The 27,420-nt window shown below is 44.0% G+C and overlaps 1 protein-coding gene and 1 non-coding gene across 3 annotated transcripts in view; one reads left to right on the top strand and one right to left on the bottom strand.

Annotated features, from left to right (window-relative positions):
* SMYD3 (SET and MYND domain containing 3) overlaps positions 1 to 27,420 on the bottom strand; it is a 739,173-nt gene that overhangs the window by 115,232 nt on the left and 596,521 nt on the right. The gene's annotated exons all lie outside the window — the stretch shown is intronic.
* LOC113907116 lies at positions 20,638 to 20,744 on the top strand. The gene has a single exon (XR_003515103.1). It is a non-coding gene; the product is annotated as a U6 spliceosomal RNA (small nuclear RNA).

The raw sequence follows: 27,420 nt of genomic DNA, 5'->3' as shown, positions 1-27,420 counted from the left end.
GTAGTGCTGGACTCTTTGCAACGCTATGGACTGTAGCCCAGCAGGCTCCTCTGTCCATGGGATCCTCCAGGCAAGAATACTGGAGTGGGTTGTTATGCCCTCCTCCAGGGGATCTTCCTGACCCAACATCTCTTGTACCACCTACATTGGCAGGCAGGTTCCTTACCACTAGTGCCACCTGGGAAGCCCACCCTCTCAGTATCTGAAGGTAATTAATTTGATCACTCACCTATTCAATTAGTATCTACTGAGTGCTGTAGGCATTGCTCTAGGATAGAGAAGTAAATCTGATTTTGGTGTTGACCATTTGGTGATGTCCATGTGTATAGTCTTCTCTTGCATTGTTGGAAGAGGGTGTTTGCTATGACCAGTGTGTTCACTTGGCAAAACTCTATTAGCTTTTTGCCCTGCTTCATTTTGTACTCCAAGGCCAAATTTGCCTGTTACTCCAGGTGTTTCTTGACTTCCTACTTTTGCATTCCAGTCCCCTATAATGAAAAGGACATCTTTTTTGGGCGTTAGTTTCAAAAGGTCTTGTAGGTCTTCATAAAACTATTCAACTTCAGCTTCTTCAGCATTACTGTTTGGGGCATAGACTTGGATTACTGTGATATTGAATGGTTTGCCTTGGAAATGAACAGAGATCATTCTGTCATTTTTGAGACTGCATCCAAGTACTGCATTTCAGAGTCTTCTTGACTATGATGGCTACTCCATTATAGACTTCACCAGATGGACATCATAGACATCACCACATGGACATCGCCAGATGGTCAACACCAAAATCAGACTGATTATATCCTTTGCAGCCAAAGATGGAGAAGCTCTATATAATCAGCAAAAACAAGACTGGGAGCTGACTGTGGCTCAGATCATGAACTCCTTATTGCCAAATTCAGACTGAAATTGAACAAAGTGGGGAAAACCACTAGACCATTCAGGTATGACCTAAATCAAATCCCTTATGATTATACAGTGGAAGTGAGAAATAGATTTAAGGAACTAGATCTGATAGAGTGCCTGATGAACTATGGACGGAGGTTTGTGACATTGTATAGGAGACAGAAATCAAGACCATCCCCAAGAAAACAAAATGCAAAAAAGCAAAATGGCTGTCTGAGGAGGCCTTACAAATAGCTGTGAGAAGAAGGGAAGTGAAAACCAAAGGAGAAAAGGAAAGATATACCCATTTGAATGCAGAGTTCCAAAGAATAGCATAGAGAGATAAGAAAGCCTTCCTAAGTGAACAATGCAAAGAAATGGAGGAAAACAATAGAATGGGAAAGACTAGAGATCTCTTCAAGAAAATTAGAGATACCAAGGGAATATTTCATGCAAAGATGGGCTCAATAAAGGACAGAAATGGTACGGACCTAACAGAAGCAGAAGATATGAAGAAGAAGTGGCAAGAATACACAGAAGAACTGTACAAAAAAGATCTTCAGGACCCAAATAATCAACGATGGTGTGATCACTCACCTAGAGTTAGACATCCTGGAATGTGAAGTCAAGTGGGCCTTAGGAAGCATCACTACGAACAAAGTTAGTGGAGGTGATGGAATTCCAGTTGAGCTATTTCAGATCTAAAAGATGATGCTGTGAAAGTGCTGCTCTCAATATGCTAGCAAATGTGGAAAACTCAGCAGTGGCCACAGGACTGGAAAAGGTCAGTTTTCATTCCAATCCCAAAGAAAGGCAATGCCAAAGAATGCTCAAACTACAGCACAATTGCACTCATTTCACATGCTAGTAAAGTAATGCTCAAAATTCTCCAAGCCAGGCTTCAGCAATATGTGAACCATGAACTTCCAGATGTTCAAGCTGGATTTAGGCAGAGGAACCAGAGATCAAATTACCAACATCTGCTGGATCATCGAAAAAGCAAGAGAGTTCCAGAAAAACATCTATTTCTGCTTTATTGACTATGCCAAGCCTTTGACTATGTGGATCACAATAAACTGTGGAAAATTCTGAAAGAGATGGGAATACCAGACCACCTGACCTGTCTCTTGAGAAACCTATATGCAGGTCAGGAAGCAACAGTTAGAACTGGACATGGAACAACAGACTGGTTCCAAATAGGAAGAGGAGTACGTCAAGGCTGTATATTATCACCCTGCTTATTTAACTCTTATGTAGAGTACATCATGAGAAACGCTGGGCTGGATGAAGCACAAGCTGGAATCAAGATTGCCGGGAGAAATATCAATAACCTCAGATATGCAGATGACACCACCCTAATGGCAGAAAGTGAAGAAGAACTAAAGAGCCTCTTGATGAAAGTGAAAGAGGAGAGTGAAAAAGTTGGCTTAAAGCTCAACATTCAGAAAACGAAGATTGTGGCATCTGGTCCCACCACTTCATGGGAAATAGATGGGGAAACAGTGGAAACAGTGGCTGATTTTATTTTTCTGGGCTCCAAAATCACTGCAGATGGTGACTGCAGCCATGAAATTAAAAGATGCTTACTCCTTGGAAGAAAAGTTATGACCAACCTAGACAGCATATTAAAAAGTAGAGACATTACTTTGTCAACAAAGGCCCATCTAGTCAAGGCTAGGTTTTTCCAGTGGTCACGTATGGATGTGAGAGTTGGACTATAAAGAAAGCTGAGCACTGAAGAATTGATGCTTTTGAACTGTGGTGTTGGAGAAGACTCTTGAGAGTCCCTTGGACTGCAAGGAGATCCAACCAGTCCATCCTAAAGGAGATCAGTCCTGGGTGTTAATTGGAAGGACTGATGTTGAAGCTGAAACTCCAATACTTTGGCCACCTGATGCAAAGAGCTGACTCATTTGAAAAGACCCTGATGCTGGGAAAGATTGGGGGCGGGAGAAGGGGACACCAGAGGATGAGATGGTTGGATGGCATCACCAACTCAATGGACATGAGTTTGGGTAAACTTCAGGAGTTGGTGATTGACAGTGAGGCCTGGCGTGCTGCGGTTCATGGGGTCGCAAAGAGTCGGACATGACTGAGTGACTGAACTGACTGAGAAAAGTAAAAGACATTAGACAACCACAGTGTTTACAATGAGGAGGGAGGAGGAGCTCTGTGTATGACAGAATATACACACACACGTAAAAAATATATTTGTCAGAAAGAGAAACAAACAGGAAAGAGGGAAGGGGAACACTGGTCCCAGGGAGTTTAGGGTGATCAGGAAAGGCATTGCTGAGATGACTCATGAGTGGAGGAGGAGGTGAGGAGCAGAGACAAGAATTCTAGGGAGAGTGAACAGTAAGTCCCACAGCACAGACGCAGATGAGGCCTGAATGTTCCAGGAGCGACAAGAAGGCCAGTGCAGTTACAGTTCCTGGGCCGTCATTTGTGTGCATGTCACATCATCCTCATTTCAAAGATAAGTGAAAGTGTCAGTTGCTCAGGCAAGCTGGACTCTTTGTGACCCCATGGACTGTAGTCCGCCAGGCTCCTGTGTCCATGGGATTTCCCAGGCAAGAACACTGGAGTGAGTTGCCATTTCCTTCTCCAGGGGATCTTCCCGACCCAGGAATTGAACCCGGGTTTCCCCATATTGCAGGCAGGTTCTTTACCTCTTTGATTCTCCCAAATACCTAGCACAGAACCCTGTATGGAACAAAAGTTTACTTAAACATCTGCAGAATGGCTCTGGAAGGAGAAAACGAACATTTATATGATAACAATCGGAATAGCTCTGACATGTCTCTTTTTTATTCCTCTCACCATCCCTATAGGGCATCAATACCTATAATTTACAAAGGTGGCACAAGATAGTCCTAAAGCTTAAGTAACCACTACAATGTCCCTTCTACATCGAATTGCCAGAGGTAAGATTCAAATCCAAGTCTGTCTGGCTCCAGAGCCCATGCTCTTTCCACCATCTTCATGTTTAATTTGAATTTGCTGTTTTCCTAGGCTTGCTTAAAAGGTGAAACTCATGTCTGTGAGACAGTAAGTTGAACATATATTCAACTCACTCAATTTAATTTAATTGATCATAGATCAAGTCCTATGATCTTCCTAGTCTTAGCACTTGGAAAAGGCAATGGACTCCTCCAGCACGGAACCCACAGTGGGAGCTATTCTTTCACCAAGCAGAGTGAGACCATGGCCCAAGGCAGAACAATCTCATATGGGAATTATATTCACAACTAAATCCCCACCATTATCTGATTAACTGTTCTTTGGGTTGAGCCTTTGGCTTTATTTACTTAATAGAAGAGCAGGCAAGCTTGGAAATTGTTTCCAAACATTCAGAAACAATAGCCCCAGGGAGCGCTATATATTGGAGCTAGACATTCACTAACAGCTAACCATCCACACCTGGAGTGTTTCACCAAGGTGACAGTCTCCACTTTCAGGTTCCCAACTGCCATGCCCTGACCCTCCCAATTCCATTCTCCCATAACTGCCCCTAAAATGGGGCCAGTCAGGAGGAGACCATTAAAAGGGAGTGTGTGTGCGTATGTGTGTAATGTATATACACAGAGAGACTACTTAGGGAAGCGGAACTTAAATCTTCTCCTTTTTCAATTTGCAAATAGGAGTAAATTAGTGTGCTCTTTTCACAGCCCCTGAGGTATGAAATTAGTAAATTTATTTCATCATTTCTTATCCAAACGTATCAAAGATGTTTGCTATCATTTAGGAAAAAAAAGTTTTAATTCCTTTTCAAATTTCAGCTCTACCTTGTAAAAGGGGCTTGAATGAATGAGTCCTGAAATTTGTTTTCAGTGGTGTGAGAATATTTTATATATAAAATATATATTATATTATACATTATATATATGTATGTGTGTTTTAAAATCAAATGTAGTATTGCTGAGTGTTCTACAAATGATCAACATAACTCAGACTATAAGCAGAAGGACTCTGAAGAAGGTTCTCTCTGTTGGGAAGTGATGAAGAGAATTGAGAACGTATTGGTTCCAGCCCCAACAGCACCTCTGTGCTGAACCCTGGGTGTCCCTGTGACAGCCTCCTTTGTCTGCCCCCAGCTTCCTCACCAGTAAAACAAGAAGCTGGTCTCATGACCACCCGACCACTTTAGAGCCTAGAGCAGTGCAGAGCTAGTTCGGCTCTTCTTCTGGTGACCACTCCCCCACACAGCTCCAGAAGAGTCCTTAAAAAGCGACTCCATTTTAAACAATAAAAACATGGAAATAGTTCATCTAAGGCAGGACTGTGCCAGCTGTTCTCAGAATCTGGGTGGGAATGAATCTCCTGAATTTCTCCCTTCAACTACTCAAGCTCCTCTATCTGCCCCTGCCCTCTCAGCGGCCAGGTACAAACTCCTCCACAATTTGAATTACTGCTCTTGATATTTGATTCTTTCTCATTCATTCCCATTCCTTTCTCTCCCAGCCCCATCCCAAATCTGACCCATCCCCTGGCTCCATCTTACTGCCAGTACACCTACTCTTCCAAGTGGAATCTTTGCCCTTTGGATTCTGTCAGGACTAGGATTGGAGTTTTCTGCTCTTTCCTTGCCACTTCCCAGTTGGCGCTAGTGGTAAAGAACCCATCTGCCAATGCACGAGACATTAGAGATGGGGGTTTGATTGAAGTCAGGAAGATCTCCGGAGAAGAAAATGGCAACCCACTCCAGTATGCTTGCCTGGAGAATCCCATGGCGGACTACAGTCCATGGGGTTGCAAAGAGTCTTAGATTGCCATTTCCATTCATTTCTCCAGCTTTCTTCCCATTTGTCCTTTAGGAGACAGTCTCAAATGTTCTCAGTTAGGAAATCTTGTCTATCCACCCTCTGAGGCAGCCCAGCCCTCCTGAAGCATCATAGCTGCTCTGCAAACCTCTCTTTAAAAAAAAAAAATTAATAATTTTCTTTGTTTATGTATTCATGTATTTATTTTTGGCTGCGCTGGGTCTGTATTGCTGTGCCGCCTTTCTCTAGTTGCGGCAAGCCGACGTTATTCTCTCCTGGTGTGCCGGCTTCTCATTGCAGTGACCTCTCTTGTGGAGGATGGGCTCCAGGGCGTGTAGGCTCGGTAGTTGTGGCCCCACCCCACTGGGGTTAGCTGCCCTATGGCATTTGAGATCTTCCTGGTTCATAGATCAAACTTATGCCTCCTGCACTGGCAGGCGGATTCTTTACCACTGAGCCACCAGGGAAACCGTGCAAACCTCTCTCTTAGCGCCAAGGTGTCATTAATGATCTAATGTTTCCTCAGTTAGCTCAGAACTCCTTGAGGGACATTGACCTAATCATATCTATTCCCCGTGCCATCATGGTGAGTTATTCAGTAAGTGTCTGGTGACAGAGTAAATGAATGCAGAGAGAGGAAACATCTACAATCCACAGGTAACAGTATTAGAAGAATAAAATAACTTGGACTTCCTTGGTGATCCAGTGGTTATGAATCAACATGGGTTCGATCCCCAGTCTGAGAAGATCCCTCATGCTGTGGGGCAACTAAGTCCACTTGCATCACAACTACTGAGCCTGCGCCCTAGAGTCTGGGCTCCACAACGAGAGAAGCCACAGCAATGAGAAGCCTGCGCGCCACAGCTAGAGAGCTGCCCCTGCTCGCCACAGCTAGAGAAAGCCCGAGAACAGCTGCGAAGACCCAGCGCAGCCAAAAATGAATAAATACATTTTTTTAAACTACAAAAATAAAAGAACAAAATACCTTAATTCTGCAACAACAAGGACAATCTCAGCCGAGGAAACAGAAGATTATTCTCTTTCCTCCGTATTTCTATCTTGACTTATTTCTAATACTACTATGTCACAGTTATGTTGGAAAATGGCATGTTCTTACTGGAACTGTTGGTATTTACCAAATGACTAGATATCCGTCTAGAACCTAAAGGTGACCTCTACCCCAGCATACGGAATTCCACACAGGCTCACGACCTGTGTTCCCAGACAGCAGCATCAAGACTGTTTCCAAGCGAGCTCTGTTGACTCCCCTGGCTTCTACCTCCAACATCACCCCGAGCCTCCTGCCACTCAGTTGGCAGACAGGCCCCTGCCCTCACCTATCCATGGATGGATCAGCAAAGCCATCCAATTTCCCCCATGCAAAGCTGCTCAACAAATAAACGTTTTTCCCTTAAGAGTAAAAAATAGGTACCAGATGATACGAGACAATCCACTACATCAAAGGGTGTCAGTCCACACAGTTGCATTCAGTTGGCCAAATGCTTCCTCTGGGTTTCAGGGTAGGCAGCATCCCTGCCAGCTGCCAGTGGTCCCTGATAGATTTGGAAATCTGAGTCTCTTTAATAGAGTAAAGCTGGAATCCAGCAGGACTGGTTGAGCACATCCTTGGGGAAGTGGCCAGTGGCTCTATCAGGTTCAAACATCAGAGGCAGCCATCCAGACCTACTCTGCATCTGGAACACTTACACAGATGTGTTCACTTGGCTCACAAGCATTTGATGTTGAAACTCTTGCACTGGGTTAATTTCAGATGGTTCACATTAAGAGGAAAAGGAGAAAGGCAATCTGCTTCTCTGTACTTCCTGTTATCCAATCCTCATGCAAACTCTAATTAGATTGGATTGAAGAGAGATGAGTACAGGATGGGCAATAAAATTACTGAACACATAAACTTTTCCAGTAATTCAATAATTCTAGCGTCTTAAAAGAAGAAGTTTTTTTGTGGTCTGTTTTGTTTCTACAGCAAAATGAGGCTCAAATATAGTGTCTGCACTTAGGAGAGAAATTGGAAAGTCCTGAAATCAAAATTATGGGAGAAACAAAGTTTAATTTGCAGTGCTTTTTACTGAGGTCCTCTGGTTCATAGATAATATACTGAGACTAATAGATTAATATGGGCTTCCCTGGTGGTTCAAATGGTAGAGTCCAAGTGCAATATGGGAGACCTGCATTCAATATCTGGGTTGGGAAGATCCCCTGGAAAAGGGAACAGCTACCCATGCCAGTATTCTGGCCTGGAAAATTCCATGGACAGATAAGGCTGGCTGGGTACAGTCCATGGGGTTGCAAAGAGTCAGACACAACTGAGCAAGTTTCACTCACTCACTCACTCAATAGATTAATATACAACATCATTCAAAATCTTTATGATCCACAGGAAACAGCTCTACAGGAACCAATTTCCCCCTCTTTTAAAAAAAAAAAAACAAACTGAAAACATTTCAGATTTAACTTGAGGGGAAAAATAGCTCTTTCATAAAGTGGAAACATGGTTAAAAATAGAGCATTCACTCTTATTCATATCAACCACAAACCAGTCAGTGGGCATTATGGACAGAGAAGAAGAAAAAGAATGTTCTCTCAGTGAAGCATGCTCAACTTGCAGAATGTTCTAATTAGCAATTAACAAGCAACGGTACACAATAATTAGAACTTAGTGAAAGGAACACTGGATTTAGTCCTAAAATGAATTTCACTCCATAGCTGAGTGATATTGGCAAGATATTTAATCTAGCTAAAGCTAAGTTTTTCAGTGGTAACAATCCTGAGTGGATACACATTCTAACCTTTACTAGATGCACTAATGTCATGAATGGCATCATGCCCTGAGTTTTCACTTCCCATCCTAGAAATCAGGGGTCTGACTGGAGTCTGTTTTGTTGGTGGGAGGGAGAAAAAGTCTCACCCTCATGAAGGAGGGAGAAAATTACAATGTAATCAAGAACCACTCTGCTCACCCCCACATCTCTGTGTATTTCATTCCCTCTGCCTGGAAGGCTCTTCCTCAACTGAGTCATCCAGACAAACTCCTCTCATGCATCAAGAACCTATGCCCTCCACAGGCACAATCCCCTGTATATCTTCCACTGGGTTCCGTGCTAACTGTAGCTACGGGTCACGCTGATGCAGATGAAAAGGATGTCATTCAGATATGCATGGAGAACAATCACCTTGCAAAGTTTCTTTCTTTCATCTTCTTCATAAAATGCTGAAATCTCAGTGCCTGCAAGGGATGTGCACCAAGAATCTACAGCCAGGCTCGAAACTCTGCATCTCCAAGAGCCTGACCGAAGCTCTAGCCTCCTGCCCCCTCGTGGCCCCCAAGCTGGCTGACCCCAGAAGAGAGGTCTTCTTCTCAGGTTGGCAGGCCTCCTCCAGATAGCCAGTCCTGTCACTGGCTTGGATCCAGGTGAGGAGCATTTGGGCAACTAGGAGCACTAAGCCCAGTCCAAACAAGCGCTAATGCTGAAGAGAAGGTTCATGAGACCACCTGGGCCCACGGCAGCGCCGTCCACTTCACCTCCACTGATCCTGTTCCCACTGCTGCTGTCAGCATTTGCCAATGCCCATTTCATTCGATTTGCCATAACTCTACTGCAGCTACAGATTTCCACAAGGTCATACACTGCGACCAACTGCAAGGTCAAGGTTACACGTACAGGAACACAGAGTTGCCAGAAGGAAGGGGCATGCCCCTTCAGGGCTTCTGGGAAAGTGATCAAAGCCTTGAGTGTGACTAAGAACCACTGGCCTTTCCCAGCTGTGACCTTAACAGCTCCCCTCCCTCTGTGCTCGGTGTTCCCACCACTGCGACTAAAACTCCTTCTCTGAGAATTAAACTCATTTGCTTATATAAAATCATGTCAATTTACAGAAAATAAAAAAACAGCATCCGCACACTTGGGGGAGTTTGAAAGCCTACCTATGTCAGTGGTGCTTGCTGGAAATCTGCCTTTAATGACACCATGTGTGAAAAACTGGCTTCCCAGGGGGCACAGTGGAAAAGAATCCACCTGCCAATGGAGGAGACGCAAGAGCCATGGGTTCCATCCCTGGTTCGGGAAGATCCCATGAAGAAGGAAATAGCAACCCACTCCAGTATTCTTGCCTGGAAAATTTTGTGGACAGAGGAGCCTGGAGGGCTGAGTCCATGGGGTCGCAAAGAGTCGGACAGGACTGAGCACACGTGCATGCACATGTGAAAAACTAGCATGACTAGCTGATATGCAAAGGCAAGTAAAGATTGCATGAAGACACTGAAGTAGCAGATACCTCTCCCACAAAAAAGACACGTTCTTGAGAGTATATAATGGGGTTATCTGAAGCAGAAGGCTACTGGCTCTGTTTGCAAAAGCACACTTAAGCAGAATTTGTTGCAATTCCTAGCAGAGTCCTGCCAATCCTGTCATATAACCACCACAAGGAGGAAGGTTTGAGACTGGGAAAAACACAAATTATCTTACAGGAAAAATTGTCCAAATGGCAACCGTCATTAAGGTAAAGCATACCCCCAAATCTCAGGGCAGGTGTTATTTAAGGGAGACACAAACAACAGCCCTCACCTCTGTCTGCTACACCTCCATCTCATCATTCCTTCTTTAGGAATAGCTGCTTTCACTTTCCTCTGCAAACAGAGGAAGATGCTTGAAATTGCAGCTGAACAGACCCAAGTTAAGTATAGGGGCAATGTTTTCTAAGAGCGGCAGTTACAATGAACTAGATGAGGCTCTTCCAAAGACAGTTATAAATAAGATGAACAATGGGCATAAGGGAGTGTGTGACAGGCAGCACCGTGAAATGGAAACAAGGAGGCTGGAGCCCCAAGCCCAGCTCTGCTGCTGGCCAGCTGTGTACCCTGGAGGCTAACAGAGCTTCCTGGCTCAGCTTCCCCAGGTGAGAACCTGATTAAAGTTACCATGGAGATGGAAACCTATCATTCCACTCCATTAGTCACCTGTGTCTGTGGTGTCTGCAGGAAGAGACCTGAAATTCAGAAGGGTAAGACTTTGAAATTTGTGGTTGTGCAACAGGTTACAAACACCTTCATCCTATTTTTTTCCTTCGTTCTATTTTAAGCTGATTTTTCTCACTATAAAATGTACCAGTCAGAGCAGACAAAGTATGCAGAGGACTGAGCAAAGACTAGACCCAACCCAGTAGAGCCCTCTACCAAACCCAGAACTTGACAGTGACTATTTAATCCACACATCTCCCTGAACACTTGTATGTATAATGATTAGTGTTGGGAACATTCCAAACTCACACGAGAACATGGCATTTGCTTATCTCCTAAAGCAAGTACATCAGATTGTTTCATCTGTGATCTCAAACTGGGGGCTTCCCTGGTGGCTCAGATGGTTAAGAATCTGCCTGAAATGTGGGAGACCCTGGGTTGGGAAGATGCCCTGGAGAAGTAAATGGAAACCCACTCCAGTATTCTTGCCTGGAGAATCCCATGGACAAAGGAGCCTGGCGGGCTACAGTCCATGGGGACACAAAGAGTCAGACACGACTGACTAACTCTCAGACTTAGGGAGTAATTTAGTTGGGGCTCACACTAACAATTTCAGATAATGAGTCCTGAACAGAAGTCTAGATGTACTCTTTTAGGAGGTAATCATAAGGGCAACCAAAGGAAATGATTTAATGTGACATCAGAATCTGTCCCTTAACCCCAGTTAATGCACTTTTCATTAGTACCCCCTACCTTTTCAGAGCTGGCTTGCACAAATTCACCAATTCTTACTAACACCTTGTAAGGCAGGACTGAAATCGACAGACTGTGCCACACAGGCAGATGTTCCAAAGAAATGTCCCAATTTGAGGGGAAGAATTATCTTTAATATCTCAGTCATATTTTCAGAAATAAAGAGCCCAGAATTGCATTTGTCTCCCAGTGGAAAAAAGCCAGCGCTCCTCCAGTTCTTCTAAAATAATTCTCTTGTCTGTGAATTAATTCATAAAGAGCTCTGTTCCTGGAAGCTGGCAGGAATTGGGATGGGGAGGGTCATTCCAGCGGGCATTACTCATAAGCTAAGGGTCTGGCAGGGAGACCACTCCTTCTAAGGTCTGGGAGAGGAGGTGACCACAGTTCAACTTTTTTTCCCCCCACCTCAAACCGACAAGAGACCCTTTACAAAATCACCAGGACCCAGATGCTCTCCCTAGCAACCGTGCCTATCCTGGAAGTGAAGTGCTGGCCGAAGTTATGGTGAGCGTTCCCTGGCATAAAAGCACACATCTGCATTTTATGTTCCAGGAAACTCCAATCTGGCCCTTGGCCAGGGGACCTTTTTATAATGTCAAAGATAAAAGCACCGGCTATGTTCGGTACCCCACCCCCACCTCCATTTTCCTGTAACCATCTCATAAACCAAGCAGGCATTACTGTTAACAGAGCCTTCCAGACAAAAGTCTGATGGGGCTTCATAAACATTACCAGACAATGACCAGAGAGGTCCCCACTTCACAGGAAGAGAAAGAGGCACAGAAAGGGACAAGTGATCTCATGGAGGGCACGCTGGAAATCCTGGGTAAAACCGGAAACACGCTGCAGCATATACTCAGCATACTCCTGCTTCCAAAGAATACCCACTGAATCTCCTGAACCATGAGTATCTTTCAGGTGGACCCGGTTTGTGGGCAATGTCAAATCTCAATTCTGCCCCAACTAGTACAGGTATAGGTACAGTCTGAACGCTGATGTCTGATAAGGACCCTATCAAATTCTGGGTGTCCAAACGACATTTTGGGTGTATACAAGAGAACCTAATCCTCTTTTCATACCTCTTGCCCCAGGGAATGCTATGATGCCAGTTATAGAGGATTTATAAAATCATGATGTCTTAATCAGTTTTTATTTTCTTTGTGAGTCACTCAATGGGTCAAAGTAAAGCTATTTTCCTTTAACATTGCTAATTTACTATTTGTTTAACTTCCTAGATTACTTGAAAGTAAGATTTTAATATTACTCAATGCTCGTCATCAATTAAAATAGGCATGGAATTCCCTTCTGGAAGTAGACAAATGTGAAATATCCCTCTTGCTCTGTACAAGTGTAGACAGAACCTCATTCAGAGAGTTCTCAGAGACTTCTCATTCACACGTGAGGGAACCTGCTTTTCATCACCAGTGGGAGATGACTCTGTGGGACATGCCAGTTTTATATCTATCAGGGGCTTTAGTTCACTCTAGGCATCTACAGGGGCTTCTTAGGTGGCTCAGCAATAAAGGATTCTGCCTGCCGATGAAGGAGCCTCGGGTTCAATCCCTGGGTCAGGAAGATCCCCTAGAGGAAGAAATGGCAACTCACACCAGTATTATTGCCTGGGAAACCCCACGAATAGAGGAGCCTGGTGGGCTACAGTCCATGGGGTAACAAAAGAATCAGACACAACTAAGCGACTAAACTACCAACCACCAACCAAGGCATCCACAGAACGCCCACTTCCTGCCTCACTAGAAATGTGTAAGAGCAGAGGCCCCCATGCCCACGCCTGCACCACAAGGAATGTGCTTTAAGGAATACCAAGGTCTCTGACTTTGCTCCAAACTCGGACCTATTGTTCCTCCATGGGGGCAGGGATGGCAGAAAAGGAGGAGGTGAAATAAACATGAAGTTGGACGGGGAGGAGGGGAAGCCAGTCATGGTGAGGTTTTCACATGAGCAGATAAATAACCTTTCTTTGCTCCAACTACAATTCAGCCAAGAAACCAACACACATTTGTTTAACCTCCAGGAAGACCAGTGACACTTCTGTCATCTAGGTTTCATGATGCTCATAACAGATATTAGAACCACTTTCCCATGTCTCCACTCCCTTTTTTAATGTGTTTTCATTTTATAACAAAGCACCTATAGTCTTGATAATGAGGGCACATTCATCATTAAACTATTGGGAAACTGTAAGCTTGTAAAATTTTTGATAATCATTTAAGTTCACATTTGCTGTACCCATTTCTATTTGTACCATGGCACCACTTCCCCATCCTGAACAAAATCTGACAGCGTGATGCTAAAGTAGCTGTTGAGCATTTCCCAACAGGAAACAGAACTACAGAATCGACCTTACACAGCTAGCATCAGGACTAAACAAAATACAGGGCGTGTAAAGTGCTCAGCATGGCAACCGCCTCACAGTAACTGCTAAACAGACACACACACAAGCTGTATCATAACAGAAGGTGGACAAGAGCAGACAACCCCAGGACAGTCCCAGAGAGGAGCAGTCACCCAGGAGACCGTAAGGAAGAGAGTGCTGAATGACTGCGGCTTTCAGGAAAGGTTCTGGGCTCAGTGAGCAGGAAGCAAGCACGAAGGGATTTACAGCTTGGGGTGAGTGGTATGAGATCAACAGATAACACAGAGAACAGAGCTACATGATTCTAAGGTTTCTCCCCCTTTCGTTTCTCCCCAGAGAAATTATTCTCAAACAGGACAGAGCAGAACAAGGTATCTTAAGGAAAGTTCTTACGTTTAATTCCAGGTGAACTAATATCCAGGGTAGTCAAAGAACTTTGCAGAGACAGCATGAAACAATTATTATTCCTCTGATGAACTGGAGGAAAGGGAGTGGCAGCAGAAGCCCAAAGTGGTGGCATAAGAGGTCCCAAGAAAACACAAACAAAAATAAAAGTGTGCATAATACACACATAAGCCCCCTCCCATCAGGTAACTCAGTGTCTTTCTTTGGCTAATGCTTACTGAGACTTCAAAGGATAAAGTAGTATTCCTGAGTATACCAGCAGGGGAACAGGAAGAACAAACCTTGCAGTCTGCACTCATCTCCTCACAGAGGCTGTACAAGCACACAGGGTGAACATTACTAATAACATATATTTCTACTTCAACAAGTATTTAGGTCTTTCATGATGTTCTGAGGGCAAGGTAATAAAAAGCTGAGATCTATGCTACAAAATAGTGCCTGCCATTAATAACACCGTACTGTACACTTAAAATTTGCTAAGAAGGTAGCTCTCATGTTGTGTTCTTTCACAAAAGCTTAATAAGTGTAGTAAAAGGAAAGTTTTGGAGGTGACGGACATGTTTATAGCATAGATTGTGGTGACTGTTTCACTGGTGTGTACTTATCTCTAGATCCATTCAGTTGTATGCAGTAAATATGTACAGCTTTTTGCATGTCAATCATACTTCAATAGACCGATTTTTTTTTTTTTTTTTAAGAAAACATAATGAAATCTGGTTAGGATGAGAATGCATGTATAGATTCCAGTCTGACTGACCAATCAACCATGTCTTAGGACTAAATGAAGTCAACCTTGGACCACTCATTGGTAGGAATTCTTTTCCTTATTTTACACATAAGGCTGAATTTCAGAGATCTGGCTAGCTGCAGGGGAAAAAATGCCAATAACATTTATTGAGATTTATGGAAAATTCCATGGACGGAGGAGCCCATGGGGTCGCTAAGAGTCAGACACGACTGAGCAACTTCACTTTCTCTTTTCATCTTCATGCATTGGAGAAGGAAATGGCAACCCACTCCAGTGTTCTTGCCTGGAGAATCCCACAGACGGGGAAGCCGTCTATGGGGTCACACAGAGTCGGACATGACTAAAGCGACTTAGCAGCAGCATTGAACTAGTTACTTTAAGTGCTTTACCTCATTAAATCATTTCAAGAAGGTAGAAGGTAAACACCACTCAGTCCCTAATTTATAGATAAGACTGCAGCTGAGAAAGATGAAGTAACATCTTCAAGTTCAAGTAGCTAGAGAGTAATGGAGATGGAACTGATCTTCTGGTTGTTTAACTGATGGCCTGAGTGCTCTGTGCTACCCTGTACTGGGCTTAGTCCTGCCAGGCTCCTCTGTCCATGGGATTCTCCAGGCCAGAATACCGGAGTGGGTTACCATGCCCTCCTCCAGGGGATCTTCCCAACCCAGGGATCAAACCAGGGTCTCCTGCATTGAAGGCAGATTCTTTACTAGCTGAGCTACCAGGAAAGCCCCCTGTACTACTCCACCTGCCTCCAATACTCTGATGGGTGGAGTAAGGATGCTATTTACTCTCTACATCCTTTTCCCAATGCAGGAGATGAAAGAGATGTGGGTTGGATCCCTGGGTAAGGAAGAGCCCCTGTAGGAGGGCACGGCAACCCACTCCAGTATTCTCACCTAGAGAATCCCGTTGACAGGGTAGCCTGGTAGGCTACAGTCCATGGGGTCAGACACAACTGAATTGATTTAGCACACACGCACTCTTGCACATGCTCCACCAAGCAGAACTAGAACTCTAATGTGAGTTTAAAAAGACAAGTTTGAATTCATGAGGTTAATTAACTTGATAATCACAGTTGCCTGGGAGTGAAACGGTCTACCCAAAGACACTGAGTGTGCTAAGATCTCCATCAAAAATGGGTTCACATTGAGTTCTATACCCACCAGCAGGAATTACCCCAAAGAGGTTCCTGCCCTGGTTGGGCAAGGCCTTTAAGGTCCTTTCTAGTCCTGGGCTTACAGGTCTCTATGAAACTACTCTCTTACACTTTGTTAATTATAAAAAACGAAGATATCCAACAGGGTAATGTGAATAATATTTATGCTCCTGTGGTTGTAAGTCATGTCTGACTCTTTGCAACCCCATGGACTGTAGCCCACCAGGCTCCTTTTTCATGGCATTTCCCAGGCAAGAATACTGGAGTGATTGCCGTTTCCTTATGCTCCTGATCAGCTTAGAAATATCACATATCTTGGTACACACCACCCTGTGTGAATAAAGTCTAGTTTCACACACAGTGGAAATGTGTGCTTTCTGAGAGGAAAGTATGCAAGGGGCTCAGACAGGGGGTCTCATGACTAGGTCACTGCAATGCACCCGGTCTCTCTGGGTGGTTTACATGCAGGTTTGTAAGCGTTGGTGTTGGGAACTGCGATAGGTCATGTTCCAACCTAGAAACTTTTGGAGGAAAATTAGGTGAGAATATTCCTTCCTGAAGCCCATCATTTACACTATTTTGAAGCTGTTTTACAAGCAAAAGTCATTTCAAAGCTTCTAGTGATGCAGTTACTTGGCATATCCTGTAGAGCTTCAGTTCAGTTCAGTTGCTCAGTTGTGTCCGACTCTTTGTGACCCCATGAATCGCAGCATGCCAGGCCTCCCTGTCCATCACCAACTCCCAGAGTTCACTCAGACTCACGTCCATCGAGTCAGTGATGCCATCCAGCCATCTCATCCTCTGTCGTCCCCTTCTCCTCCTGCCCCCAATCCCTCCCAGCATCAGAGTCTTTTCCAATGAGTCAACTCTTCGCATGAGGTGGCCAAAGTACTGGAGTTTCAGCTTTAGCATCATTCCTTCCAAAGAACACCCAGGGCTGATCTCCTTTAGAATGGACTGGTTGGATCTCCTTGCAGTCCAAGGGACTCTCAAGAGTCTTCTCCAACACCACAGTTCAAAAGCATCAATTCTTCGGCACTCAGCTTTCTTCACAGTCCAACTCTCACATCCATACATGACCACAGGAAAAACCATAGCCTTGACTAAATGGACCTTTGTTGGCAAAGTAATGTCTCTGCTTTTGAATATGCTATCTAGGTTGGTTAGAACTTTCCTTCCAAGGAGTAAGCGTCTTTTAATTTCATGGCTGCAGTCACCATCTGCAGTGATTTTGGAGCCCCCAAAAATAAAGACTGACATTGTTTCCACTGTTTCCCCATCTATTTCCCATGAAGTGATGGGACCAGATGCCATGATCTTAGTTTTCTGAATGTTGAGCTTAATAGCAGGCAAATAGCAGTATTTTTTTGACCAATTCATTCATGCCACACAAATATGTTACAATCAGTTGTAACTATTGCAGCAGTACACTAGGCATTGAGGACACCATGGAAAATAAGACTGATAAAGTCCTTCTGACTTTCTTAACAAGTGAGCACACAGGCAACTACAAACAATAATGATATGTAGTAATTGTGCTCTAATGGAGATAGAGAGGCATCAGGGAATAACTCGGAAGGAGGCACCTTATTTCACAGGGGAGTCAAGACTGCCTCTCCAAGGAGGGAATGCTGAGCTGAAGAATGATGAAGAAAGAGCTGGGGAGGCACAGAGACACAGATGACTGATTCAAGCACAGGCAAGCCAGGTGCAAGGACCCCAGACAGCAAAGAGCTTGGTAAGTCGTTGCCAAGGGGTTGAAATTAGAAAGGTGAGCAGCAGAGGCCACACAGTGACCTCACCAGGATCATTCCATCTCTCCTTCCCGTGAATGGGGCGTGGATGAGAAGTCCCTCCTGAAAAACACCCCTCTGGTTTCTGCACAGAAAATAAATTCTGGAGCAGCAGGGTAGCAAGAGGCAGACCACTTAGCACACCCCTTCAGCAAGCAGTCCAGGTAGGAGAGAATGGAGCAGAAGACATCCTTAGAGTATCAGAGCTGTTACTGGAGGGAAAGAAAGAAGTGACAGTGAGCTGGTGTGGTCACACGGTCTGGACTGGCCTCACTTTGGCATGCTGGCCAGTGAACACCGGTCAGGTTGATTAGCCCAGCCCCCGGCTGCCTCAAACAGCTGCCACTAAACCTTCCGCACGTTTGCAACAAAAGTCCCCATTTATCCCCTGTATTCTCAGCGATCTTAGTCATCAGACCCTTATCTCATCTGAAAGAGAACCCATCCATAGCTTGCAGTGACTACAATAAGCCAAAAATGAATTGATCATTTTGGGTGATTGCTCTAAACCTGTTTTTAACGGGGGAAGGGAGGTGGGAGGTAGCAATGGGAAAGAGAACAAAGTTTGGAAAACCTGCAATGAGGTCTCTGAGTCAACAATTTAATGACTTAAAATAAATAAATAAATGTGCCAGCGCACCCTGGGGCCCCGTTCTTATTCAGATACACATCTGTTCGGCAATAGAATGAGGAAGTTAATTACTTTTCTATGACACGTATGTATTTTGTGAAACGCCACACTGTACCAGTTAATAATGATCTACCTTCTGTTGACACAAAATGTTTAAATTAATAAAAATCTAAATGCTATGTCTCATAGCAAAGCACACTTAATTGAAAGGCTGGATGGCGAAGAGTAGTAATTTTCCTGGGTAAAAATTATTGGGATGAGCTTACGGCAGCATGAAAAGCTCAGTCAATAGACGGACTTACGTAGGCAAACTGTTTTCAAGCGTTTATATTTTACAGAAAGAGAAGACTAAGCTTCTCTAATTGCTAACACAGCGGCACTGGGATTGTTTCAGAGAGAAATTGAGACTGATAGTCAGTCACTGCCCTTAATGGACAATATCAGTGATTTTACATTTAAACCTGTCCATTCAGTCTTTAAGTTCTGAAATGACAAATGTGGAAAGGGCATAGACAATCCCTAAAAGCTTTGTTAATAACATCAAAAATCCATCAGCTCCTAAGTACAACCCTGATACCTAGATGCTAAACCAACAGCATTACGGCAACAGTTTATTTCTTCCCGACTATAAAATAGTATTTGGTTACCTCAGAACAATCCAGATAACATCTGAAGCAGGCTCCCAGCACAAAGACTAGGGGGCGCACTTGAAATGAACTTGTCTTGTTCAAGCCCTGAAACCACCCAAAGAAAAGTCTGAAACCCAAGACATCCTGTGATAATTTTGCTCTCTTCCACTTTTTCTGGGGTAAGGAACAAAATGGTCTACCACCTTTCATTTTTAAGCTCCCCCTGCCCCCCAACCCCATCTATTTGCCACTCTATCATGCTTAAAAAGGGCTTCCCTGATAGCTCAGCTGACAAAGAATCCGCCTGCAGTGTGGGAGACCTGGTTCAATTCCTGGGTTGGGAAGATCCGCTGGAGAAGGGATAGGCTACCACTCCACTATTCTGGCCTAGAGAATTCCATGGACTGTATAGTCCATGGGGTCACAAAGAGTCAGACATGACTCAGCCACTTTTACTTTCATGCTTAAAAAACAGAACAAAACAAACAAAAATACTGGGACTGAGGTATAGAAGTAAACTCTATTTCCTGTTTACTAATTTGCTTCTTTTTGTGTGCTGATCCTGAAGGACCAGGGAGGAGGACTGCCTTGTTTTCTTGTTTGTTTATTTATTTAATTTTATTTTTGGCTGTGCTGGGTCTTTCTTGCTGCTTTCTCTAGTCACAGTGAGCAGGACTACTCTCTAGTTGCGAAGGATAGGCTTTTCATTGCAGTGACTTTTTAAAACAATTAATTTATTTTTTAATCGAAGGATAATCGCTTTATAGAATTTTGCTGTTTTCTGTCAAACATCAGTATGCAGTGGCTTCTTTCTTTGCTGAGCTCAGGCACTAGGTGCGCATGGGCTCAGCAGCTGCAGCTCCTGGGCTCTAGGGCGTGGGCACAGTAGTTGTGGCACATGGGCTTAGCTGCCCTGTGGCACGTGGGATCTTTCAGGAGCTGGAATTGAACCTGTGTCCCTTGTACTGGTAGGAGAATTCTTAACGACTGGACCACCAGGGAAGCCTGGAGGACTGCTTCTTTCTGACCTCTCAACATCTTTATCCCTGGAAACCAACAGGAGATCACAACACACACAGATGGCCCGATACAGTAAGAATCCAGGCACCAACCTAATAGGCTTAACCCTCTTTTCATTCTTGCCTAGTTCTGGCCTGCTTTCTGGGAGCTTCAGTTAACAGCGTCTTCTTTTAGGCCTTGGAGTACAAGGCAGGCACTCAGCAAATGCTTGCTAAACACATATGTCATGCAAATGAGTAGATAAAGGTGAAATGACCCAAACCCATGGTGGGTGATTTTTAAAAGTCTTCTTTACTGGCAGAATGTGTGATTTTTAAAAAAAAAATCCTCCCCTGTCCACCCAATCTCACATATCTAGGGCACTATTAGAGTCAAATCGGTTCCAGAACTTACAGAATGGTAAGCTTCTTGGGAATCCAAGCAAGAGACAGATGGGAAAGATTTTGTTCTTAGAAGATACCCTTGAGGGGAAACACCATCATGTCTTAAAAAAAAAGTTTGGGTGCTCGCTTTGGCAGCACATATACTAAAATTGGAACGATACCGAGAAGATTAGCATGGCCCCTGCGCAAGGATGACACGCAAATTCGTGAAGCATTCCATATTTTTTATAAAACTCCTAGAGGAGAACATAGGCAAAACACTCTTTGACATACATCACAGCAGGATCCTCTATGACCCACCTCCCAGAATATTGGAAATAAAAGCGAAAATAAACAAATGGGACCTAATTAACCTTAAAAGCTTCTGCACATCAAAGCAAACTATTAGCAAGGTGAAAAGACAGCCTTCAGAATGGGAGAAAATAATAGCAAATGAAGCAACTGACAAACAACTAATCTCAAAAATATACAAGCAACTCCTACAGCTCAACTCCAGAAAAATAAATGACCCAATCAAAAAATGGGCCAAAGAACTAAATAGACATTTCTCCAAAGAAGACATACAGATGGCTAACAAACACATGAAAAGATGCTCAACATCACTCATTATCAGAGAAATGCAAATCAAAACCACTATGAGGTACCATTTCACACCAGTCAGAATGGCTGTGATCCAAAAGTCTATAAATAATAAGTGCTGGAGAGGGTGTGGAGAAAAGGGAACCCTCTTACACTGTTGGTGGGAATGCAAACTAGTACAGCCACTATGGAGAACAGTGTGGAGATTCCTTAAAAAACTGGAAATAGAACTGCCTTATGATCCAGCAATCCCACCGCTAGGCATACACACTGAGGAAACCAGAAGGGAAAGAGACACGTGTACCCCAATGTTCATCGCAGCACTGTTTATAATAGCCAGGACATGGAAGCAACCTAGATGCCCATCAGCAGATGAATGGATAAGAAAGCTGTGGTACATATACACAATGGAGTATTACTCAGCCATTAAAAAGAATACATTTGAATCAGTTCTAATGAGGTGGATGAAACTGGAGCCTATTATACAGAGTGAAGTAAGCCAGAAGGAAAAACACCAATACAGTATACTAACGCATATATATGGAATTTAGAAAGATGGTAACAATAACCCTGTGAACGAGACAGCAAAAGAGACAGTGATGTATAGAACAGTCTTATGGACTCTGTGGGAGAGGGAGAGGGTGGGAAGATTTGGGAGAATGGCATTGAAACATGTAAAATATCATGTATGAAATGAGATGCCAGTCCAGGTTCGATGCACGATACTGGATGCTTGGGGCTAGTGCACTGGGACAACCCAGAGGGATGGTATGGGGAGGGAGGAGGGAGGAGGGTTCAGGATAGGGAACACATGTGTACCTGTAGTGGATTCATTTTGATATTTGGCAAAACTAATACAATTATGTAAAGTTTAAAAATGAAATAAAATTAAAAAAAAAAAAAGAAAAAGAGGATCCCATAAAAAAAAAAAAAAAAGTTTGGAAGGTCAGTACATCTAATCCAAAGGTCACTGTGGTTGCTGTTTAGTCGCTCAGCCGTGTCCAACTCTTTGCAACCGCATGGACTGTAGCCCTCCAGGCTTCTCTGTCCATGGGATTTCCCAGGCAAGAGTACTGGAATGGGTTGCCATTTCTTACTCCAGGGGATTTTCCCCACCCAGGGATCAAACCCTTGTCTCCTGCACTGCCAGGCAGGTTCTTTACCACTGAGCCACCGGGGGAGCCCTGTCTAATCCAAACACTTGCAATTGAAGTCTATTTCCCCAGGCTTAGTTACCACTGAAGGTCGCCCAGCCTGGATGCAGTCCTGCCCCTTCCCCTCCAGGCTAAAGAGTCCTGTTCCCTTATCTTCCCTTAGAATCTTATTTTTCTACAGCACTTCTGCTTCTCTGAGGACATGGGAGGTTCTTCTTGTCCCTTTTATAAGTTATGGCTGCTGGACATGATGACTTCCAGCTTCAGAAGAGAGCTGCCCTGGGCCTTTTGTTGAGCTTGAAAGGCAATGCTATGTAATTAAGGCGGTTAGTCTGCACAATTCTTACCACGACTTTCATTGACCTTATTCATAACAAGACACAGTTGTAAAAAAGTAGATAGTCACTGACATGACGTCAAACTCAGGGAGTTTTTCTCATCTTCTGAAGGTGTGTGCCATTCCCACTGAGGAACTCTCCATGTTGAATGCGGCCTAATTGTTTAGAAATGATTAACATGTCTTTATTTCATTTGCAGAAAACATAATTTATTAATTGGCTGCTGCTTTCTGTGTTTCATTTTGAGAAGCACAATAAATAAATAAATTAGCATAAGACGACACTGAAAAAAATGCAAACATTGACTAAATTCTGAAAAAAAGCAAGATGATTCTAAATTAAGGACACGCAAATTTATTGCATAAAAGGGTTTAATGACAAATGTGGGGACAATTGTTTTTATGAGCCCTTAGCTGCAGCTTTCAAATTTTAATTTCATGGACAGGAAAGCATTATCAATGCTTTAACAATTTCAGGGTTCAATTTACATATCAAAAACGGAGAGACAGAAAGCTCACATCTTTCTTTACTTTTTAAGAGTTCTCAGGGTCTGAAAATGCCTGGGCAATACATGCTGAAGGAGAACAGCAGACATGCTGATGTCTGCATCTGAAGCAATACAATATCCTAATTACCGAGAAGTACAGTTCTAGTTCAGAGAACCATCACACCCTCTCCTCAGCAATTAATACTCAGCACAATTGGTAAACATGCTAGTCTTTAACTGAAGCACCCAGAAACAGCCTGTAAGCAGATGAGTATCTGAAATAGACCAGCTGCCATATCCCCTGATATTAACTGCACCCAATGACATCTCATTCTCTGGGGTGGTGGGGAGGGAAAAAGTCAGGTAAGAACAAAATCTGACTCCATATTGGATCTGCTTCTTTTACTTTAACCTTGGCTTTCCCTTGCTTTTGTTACTATACTCACTAAAAAGATGCTGTCTGTAGCTGTAAGCATACATAATGGCCTTTCTGCCTGAATGTTAAACTAAAGTACCCTCGTTGGGATCACAAGGAAACACCCAGACCCTGCCCAGCTGTGAATGGCTTCAGGAAAGAAGAAATTAACACATCCCTTCCCAGAAGCTGGCCAAATCAAGAGATATTTTGCAGGATTTATGGCCTTTTTACTTTACTTCCTCACCTCCTCCCCTTCTGTTGCATAAAAGGAACTAGCATCCAGACCCCTTAAAAGGGTAGTCTAAGACCCTAGTCCACCATCTTGTTGGACACCCAGCTTTCCGAATAAAGTCATTATTCCTTGCCTTAACACCTCGTCACCCAATTATTGGCCTGTTGTGCAGCAAGCAGAGTAAGCTTGACTCAGTAACACCATCACAAACATGCAACAGCAGCCTTCAAAAAGCCCTTCTTCTGGATGTAATAGTATAAGAACCTCACTAATTTCCTCACCTGTTTTGAGAGTTTCTGATTTTCCTTTGTAGACTAGTTTCTGACTTTTTTATTTCTACACACACGATTATATTTTTCCTGGCTGCTGCTGGTCAAAGCCAACCCTCATGTTCTTTAATGGCTTCCCATCACTCTGTAATGAAAATCCAAACTCTTCGCCTGGTTTACCTCTCCCCTTGCCCCCAGTCACTACCCTTACCAACCTTTATCCTCCAGGAACACTGAACAATATGCAGTTTCCTGATACAGGTGTGAGAGCTGGACCATAAAAAAGGCAGAGTGCTAAAGAATTGATGCTTTCAAACTGTGATGCTGGAGAGGACTGTAGAGAAATCTCTTGGACAGCAAGGAGATCAAACGAGTCAATTCTAAAGGAAATCAACCCTGAATAGTCATTGGAAGGACTGATGCTGAAGCTGAAGCTCCAAAACTTTGGCCACCTGATGAGAAGAACTGACTCATTGGAAAAGACTCTGATGCTGGGAAAGATTGAGGGCAGGAGGAGAAGGGGATGACAGAGGATGAGATGGTTGGATGGCATCACTAATTCAATGGACATGAACTTGGCAAACTCCAGGAGACGGTGAGGGACAGAGAGCCCTGGCGTGCTGCAGTCCATGGGGTTGCAAAGAGCCAGACACAACTTGGCAACTGAACAACGATGACATGCTACACTCTCCAAACCTCCAGGACATTTCCCAGGGTGTGCCCTCGGTGTGGAATGCTCCCCTTGAACCTGCCTCACGGAAAACACCTTACAGCCTTTATATCTCAGGTCAATACCACCTCTTCTGTTAAGTCTCCTCCGACTGTGCAGGGTTATTTGTTTTTCCTTTCCTTTTTCCCACTGCACTTGAAACAGGCTTCCATTCAGATAACTGCTGTACTGACAGAACTGTGTATCTGATGTCTGTGTCCACACTAGAATGTGCGGGAAGGGGAGGTCTTTTTCTCTTAGGATTACCGTAGTTGGTGTATTACAAGCCTTATTTCATTAAATACTTGGGAGAGGAAGAAAGAAAGGGGGAAAAAAGGAAGGAGGGAAGTAAACATTCATGCAGGTTTGCTGAAAGATTGGCGATAAATGGTGACTGTGGATGAGAGATAAGCGAAAAAGGAGACAAGTCCACTCCTAAGTCCTAGGCAATACCAGAAGCCTGATGTCCTGAGAATTAATGCTCAGGCTTGGAACAGAAAAGACTTCCTGGAAATCACAGTGCTTGTTGCAGAGTGTGTCTTGGTTCCTCAGATGCACCACTAGCGGCTCGTGGTTTAGTCTTTTACAGGCTCAACCAAATCTCATCCTCCTGGGTGGTTAGTGGAAGCATTAGCGAACATTCACTCTTGGTCTTGGACACGCATTACAATTAAAATACACTAAATTACCCAGTGGTAAAACAATCTATCTAAACAATACAAAAACAATCTAATATATATATATTTTCTGTTTTTATTTCTAGAGCTCTGTCATCCAAAGGAGATGAGAAATTGGATAAAGATATTATTTTAAGCACTTCAAGATGAGTGAACAAATGGAAGTGATCTTGCAAGAAAAACAGTCAGAGGGGAACTTCTAGCCAACTTACTCTTTTAACCTTTACCTTTGCCCTGATGCCCAGGTACAGTACCCACAGTGCCTCATCAAAAGAGTATCGTCTCAGAGTTAGCATCCCTGGGTTTTCTGGTCCTGACTCTCTAACATCACTCACTGTCCAGGTCACTTTTACTCTCTGTAAAAGGAAGGTATTGAAGCAGATGCCTAATGTTTCTTCCAGCTATTCAAACTGAACTGACACCTTCTGACATATCACTAGCCTTTTGTGATATTTGTTTATGGATCTAAGTAAAAAGCATGCTTTCTTGTGCCTCTTTTAGGCTCTGAAAGTATGCACTCAACAATACGTAGGGAGAGCCCAATCTTAGCATCATTTCAGCAGGTTTTGGGGTAAGAGTGTGGAGAAATGCAGAAACACATACAACATGCTGTATTTACCTGGAGCCCTAGAGCTACTTCTCAAAGGGTCTAAGAAAGTGGAACCACAGTTGGTAGCCCCCATCCACAACTCACAGAGCCGCATCACACATTCTCCTGGACTCACCAATGACACCATTTCCCAAGCTTCACCCCCTTATGGAGGCGGTGTTGCCGCAGGGGCCTGTCTGCTGCTGCTGCTTGGTCGCTCAATCATGTCCAACTCTGTAACTTCATGGACTGTAGCCCACCAGGCTCCTCTGTCCATGGGATTCTCCAGGCAAGAATACTGAAGTGGGTTGCTATTCAATTCTTCAGGGGATCTTTCTGACCCAGAGATTGAACCCAGGTCTCCCACACTGCAGGCAGATTCTTTACCTGTCTATAACTACACAAATAGTGAGCCCCAAGGAGTTACCATGAAATTCACTATTTAGTCTGCTTCTTCCCATATCACCACGGTGAGATGTCAGTGGAAGTTTGTGTGACAGAGACCCACAGGATTCCAAAGGTTTGGGAAGTCAAGCACATCATATTTTAAGGGCTTTGCGCAGGTGCCATGGATAAAAAGTCTTAGCCTTCAAGTCTGCTGTTGTGCCCAGCAAATAGATACAGGGGGGAAATGTACTTTGCAAATTAAATAAATAAAAGTTATTTTTGAGTGGCATCATATTCTCTTAATTTCTACACAGATTATTACAATTGAAGGAATGAGAATACCCCATCTTCCCATGAGCCAGCTACAGGTTTTAGGCACAACCCTTGCCCATTGCCCTGCAGAGTAGCTGGTCTCACCCACTCTGGAGCCCTGAGCTGCTGTGACTGCTGAGGAGGCCTATTCTTAGGCTCAGGGCTGAGGGAGGATGGAAGACACTCTTCTGCACTGTAGTGAGAAATCAGTAGCAAGGGAAGTCTTGTCTGGCCTCTGTTCCCATGGAGTTCCATGATTTCTGCTTCATCGTGGGCAAAAGATTCCAAGTGTAGTCACACTCAGAAAGGAAGAATTCCCACGTGCTAAATCCTAAAAGCAGCAGCATCTCCTCTGGGAGGGAACTTGAGGAAAGAGCCAGGATGACATCTGGTTTGTCCCGGGATCTGGGGGGAAGGGGAGGAATGGCCTGCAGGTCACTCTGGCCGGCGTCACTCCTGCTGTCTTTGCTGTCTTCCCACTCATTCAGACAGCCGCCTCCCTTCCCTCCTCCCCGCACATATCCCACACTCCTACATACAGCCCAACCACACACCCTTCAGTGTGAGCCTCGTCAGGAAATGTGGGAATGAACAGGGTCACATGTGATGAAGGGTCGTGAGATGCCTCAGCCTGGACACAGGTCAGCTCCCTTCTCAGGAGGGAGCGCCCAGGCAGGGGTGGGCGGGGTATCACAGGGTGAATACAAGAGTGAAAAGTACTAATCACCACGACACAGGGATCACTGGAGCC

This window comes from Bos indicus x Bos taurus, chromosome 16 (genome assembly GCF_003369695.1).
Source record: "Bos indicus x Bos taurus breed Angus x Brahman F1 hybrid chromosome 16, Bos_hybrid_MaternalHap_v2.0, whole genome shotgun sequence".
In the NCBI taxonomy this organism is placed as follows: Eukaryota; Metazoa; Chordata; class Mammalia; order Artiodactyla; family Bovidae; genus Bos; species Bos indicus x Bos taurus.
Note: the sequence above shows the minus strand (reverse complement) of the source record. Positions and strands in the feature narration are given on the sequence as shown.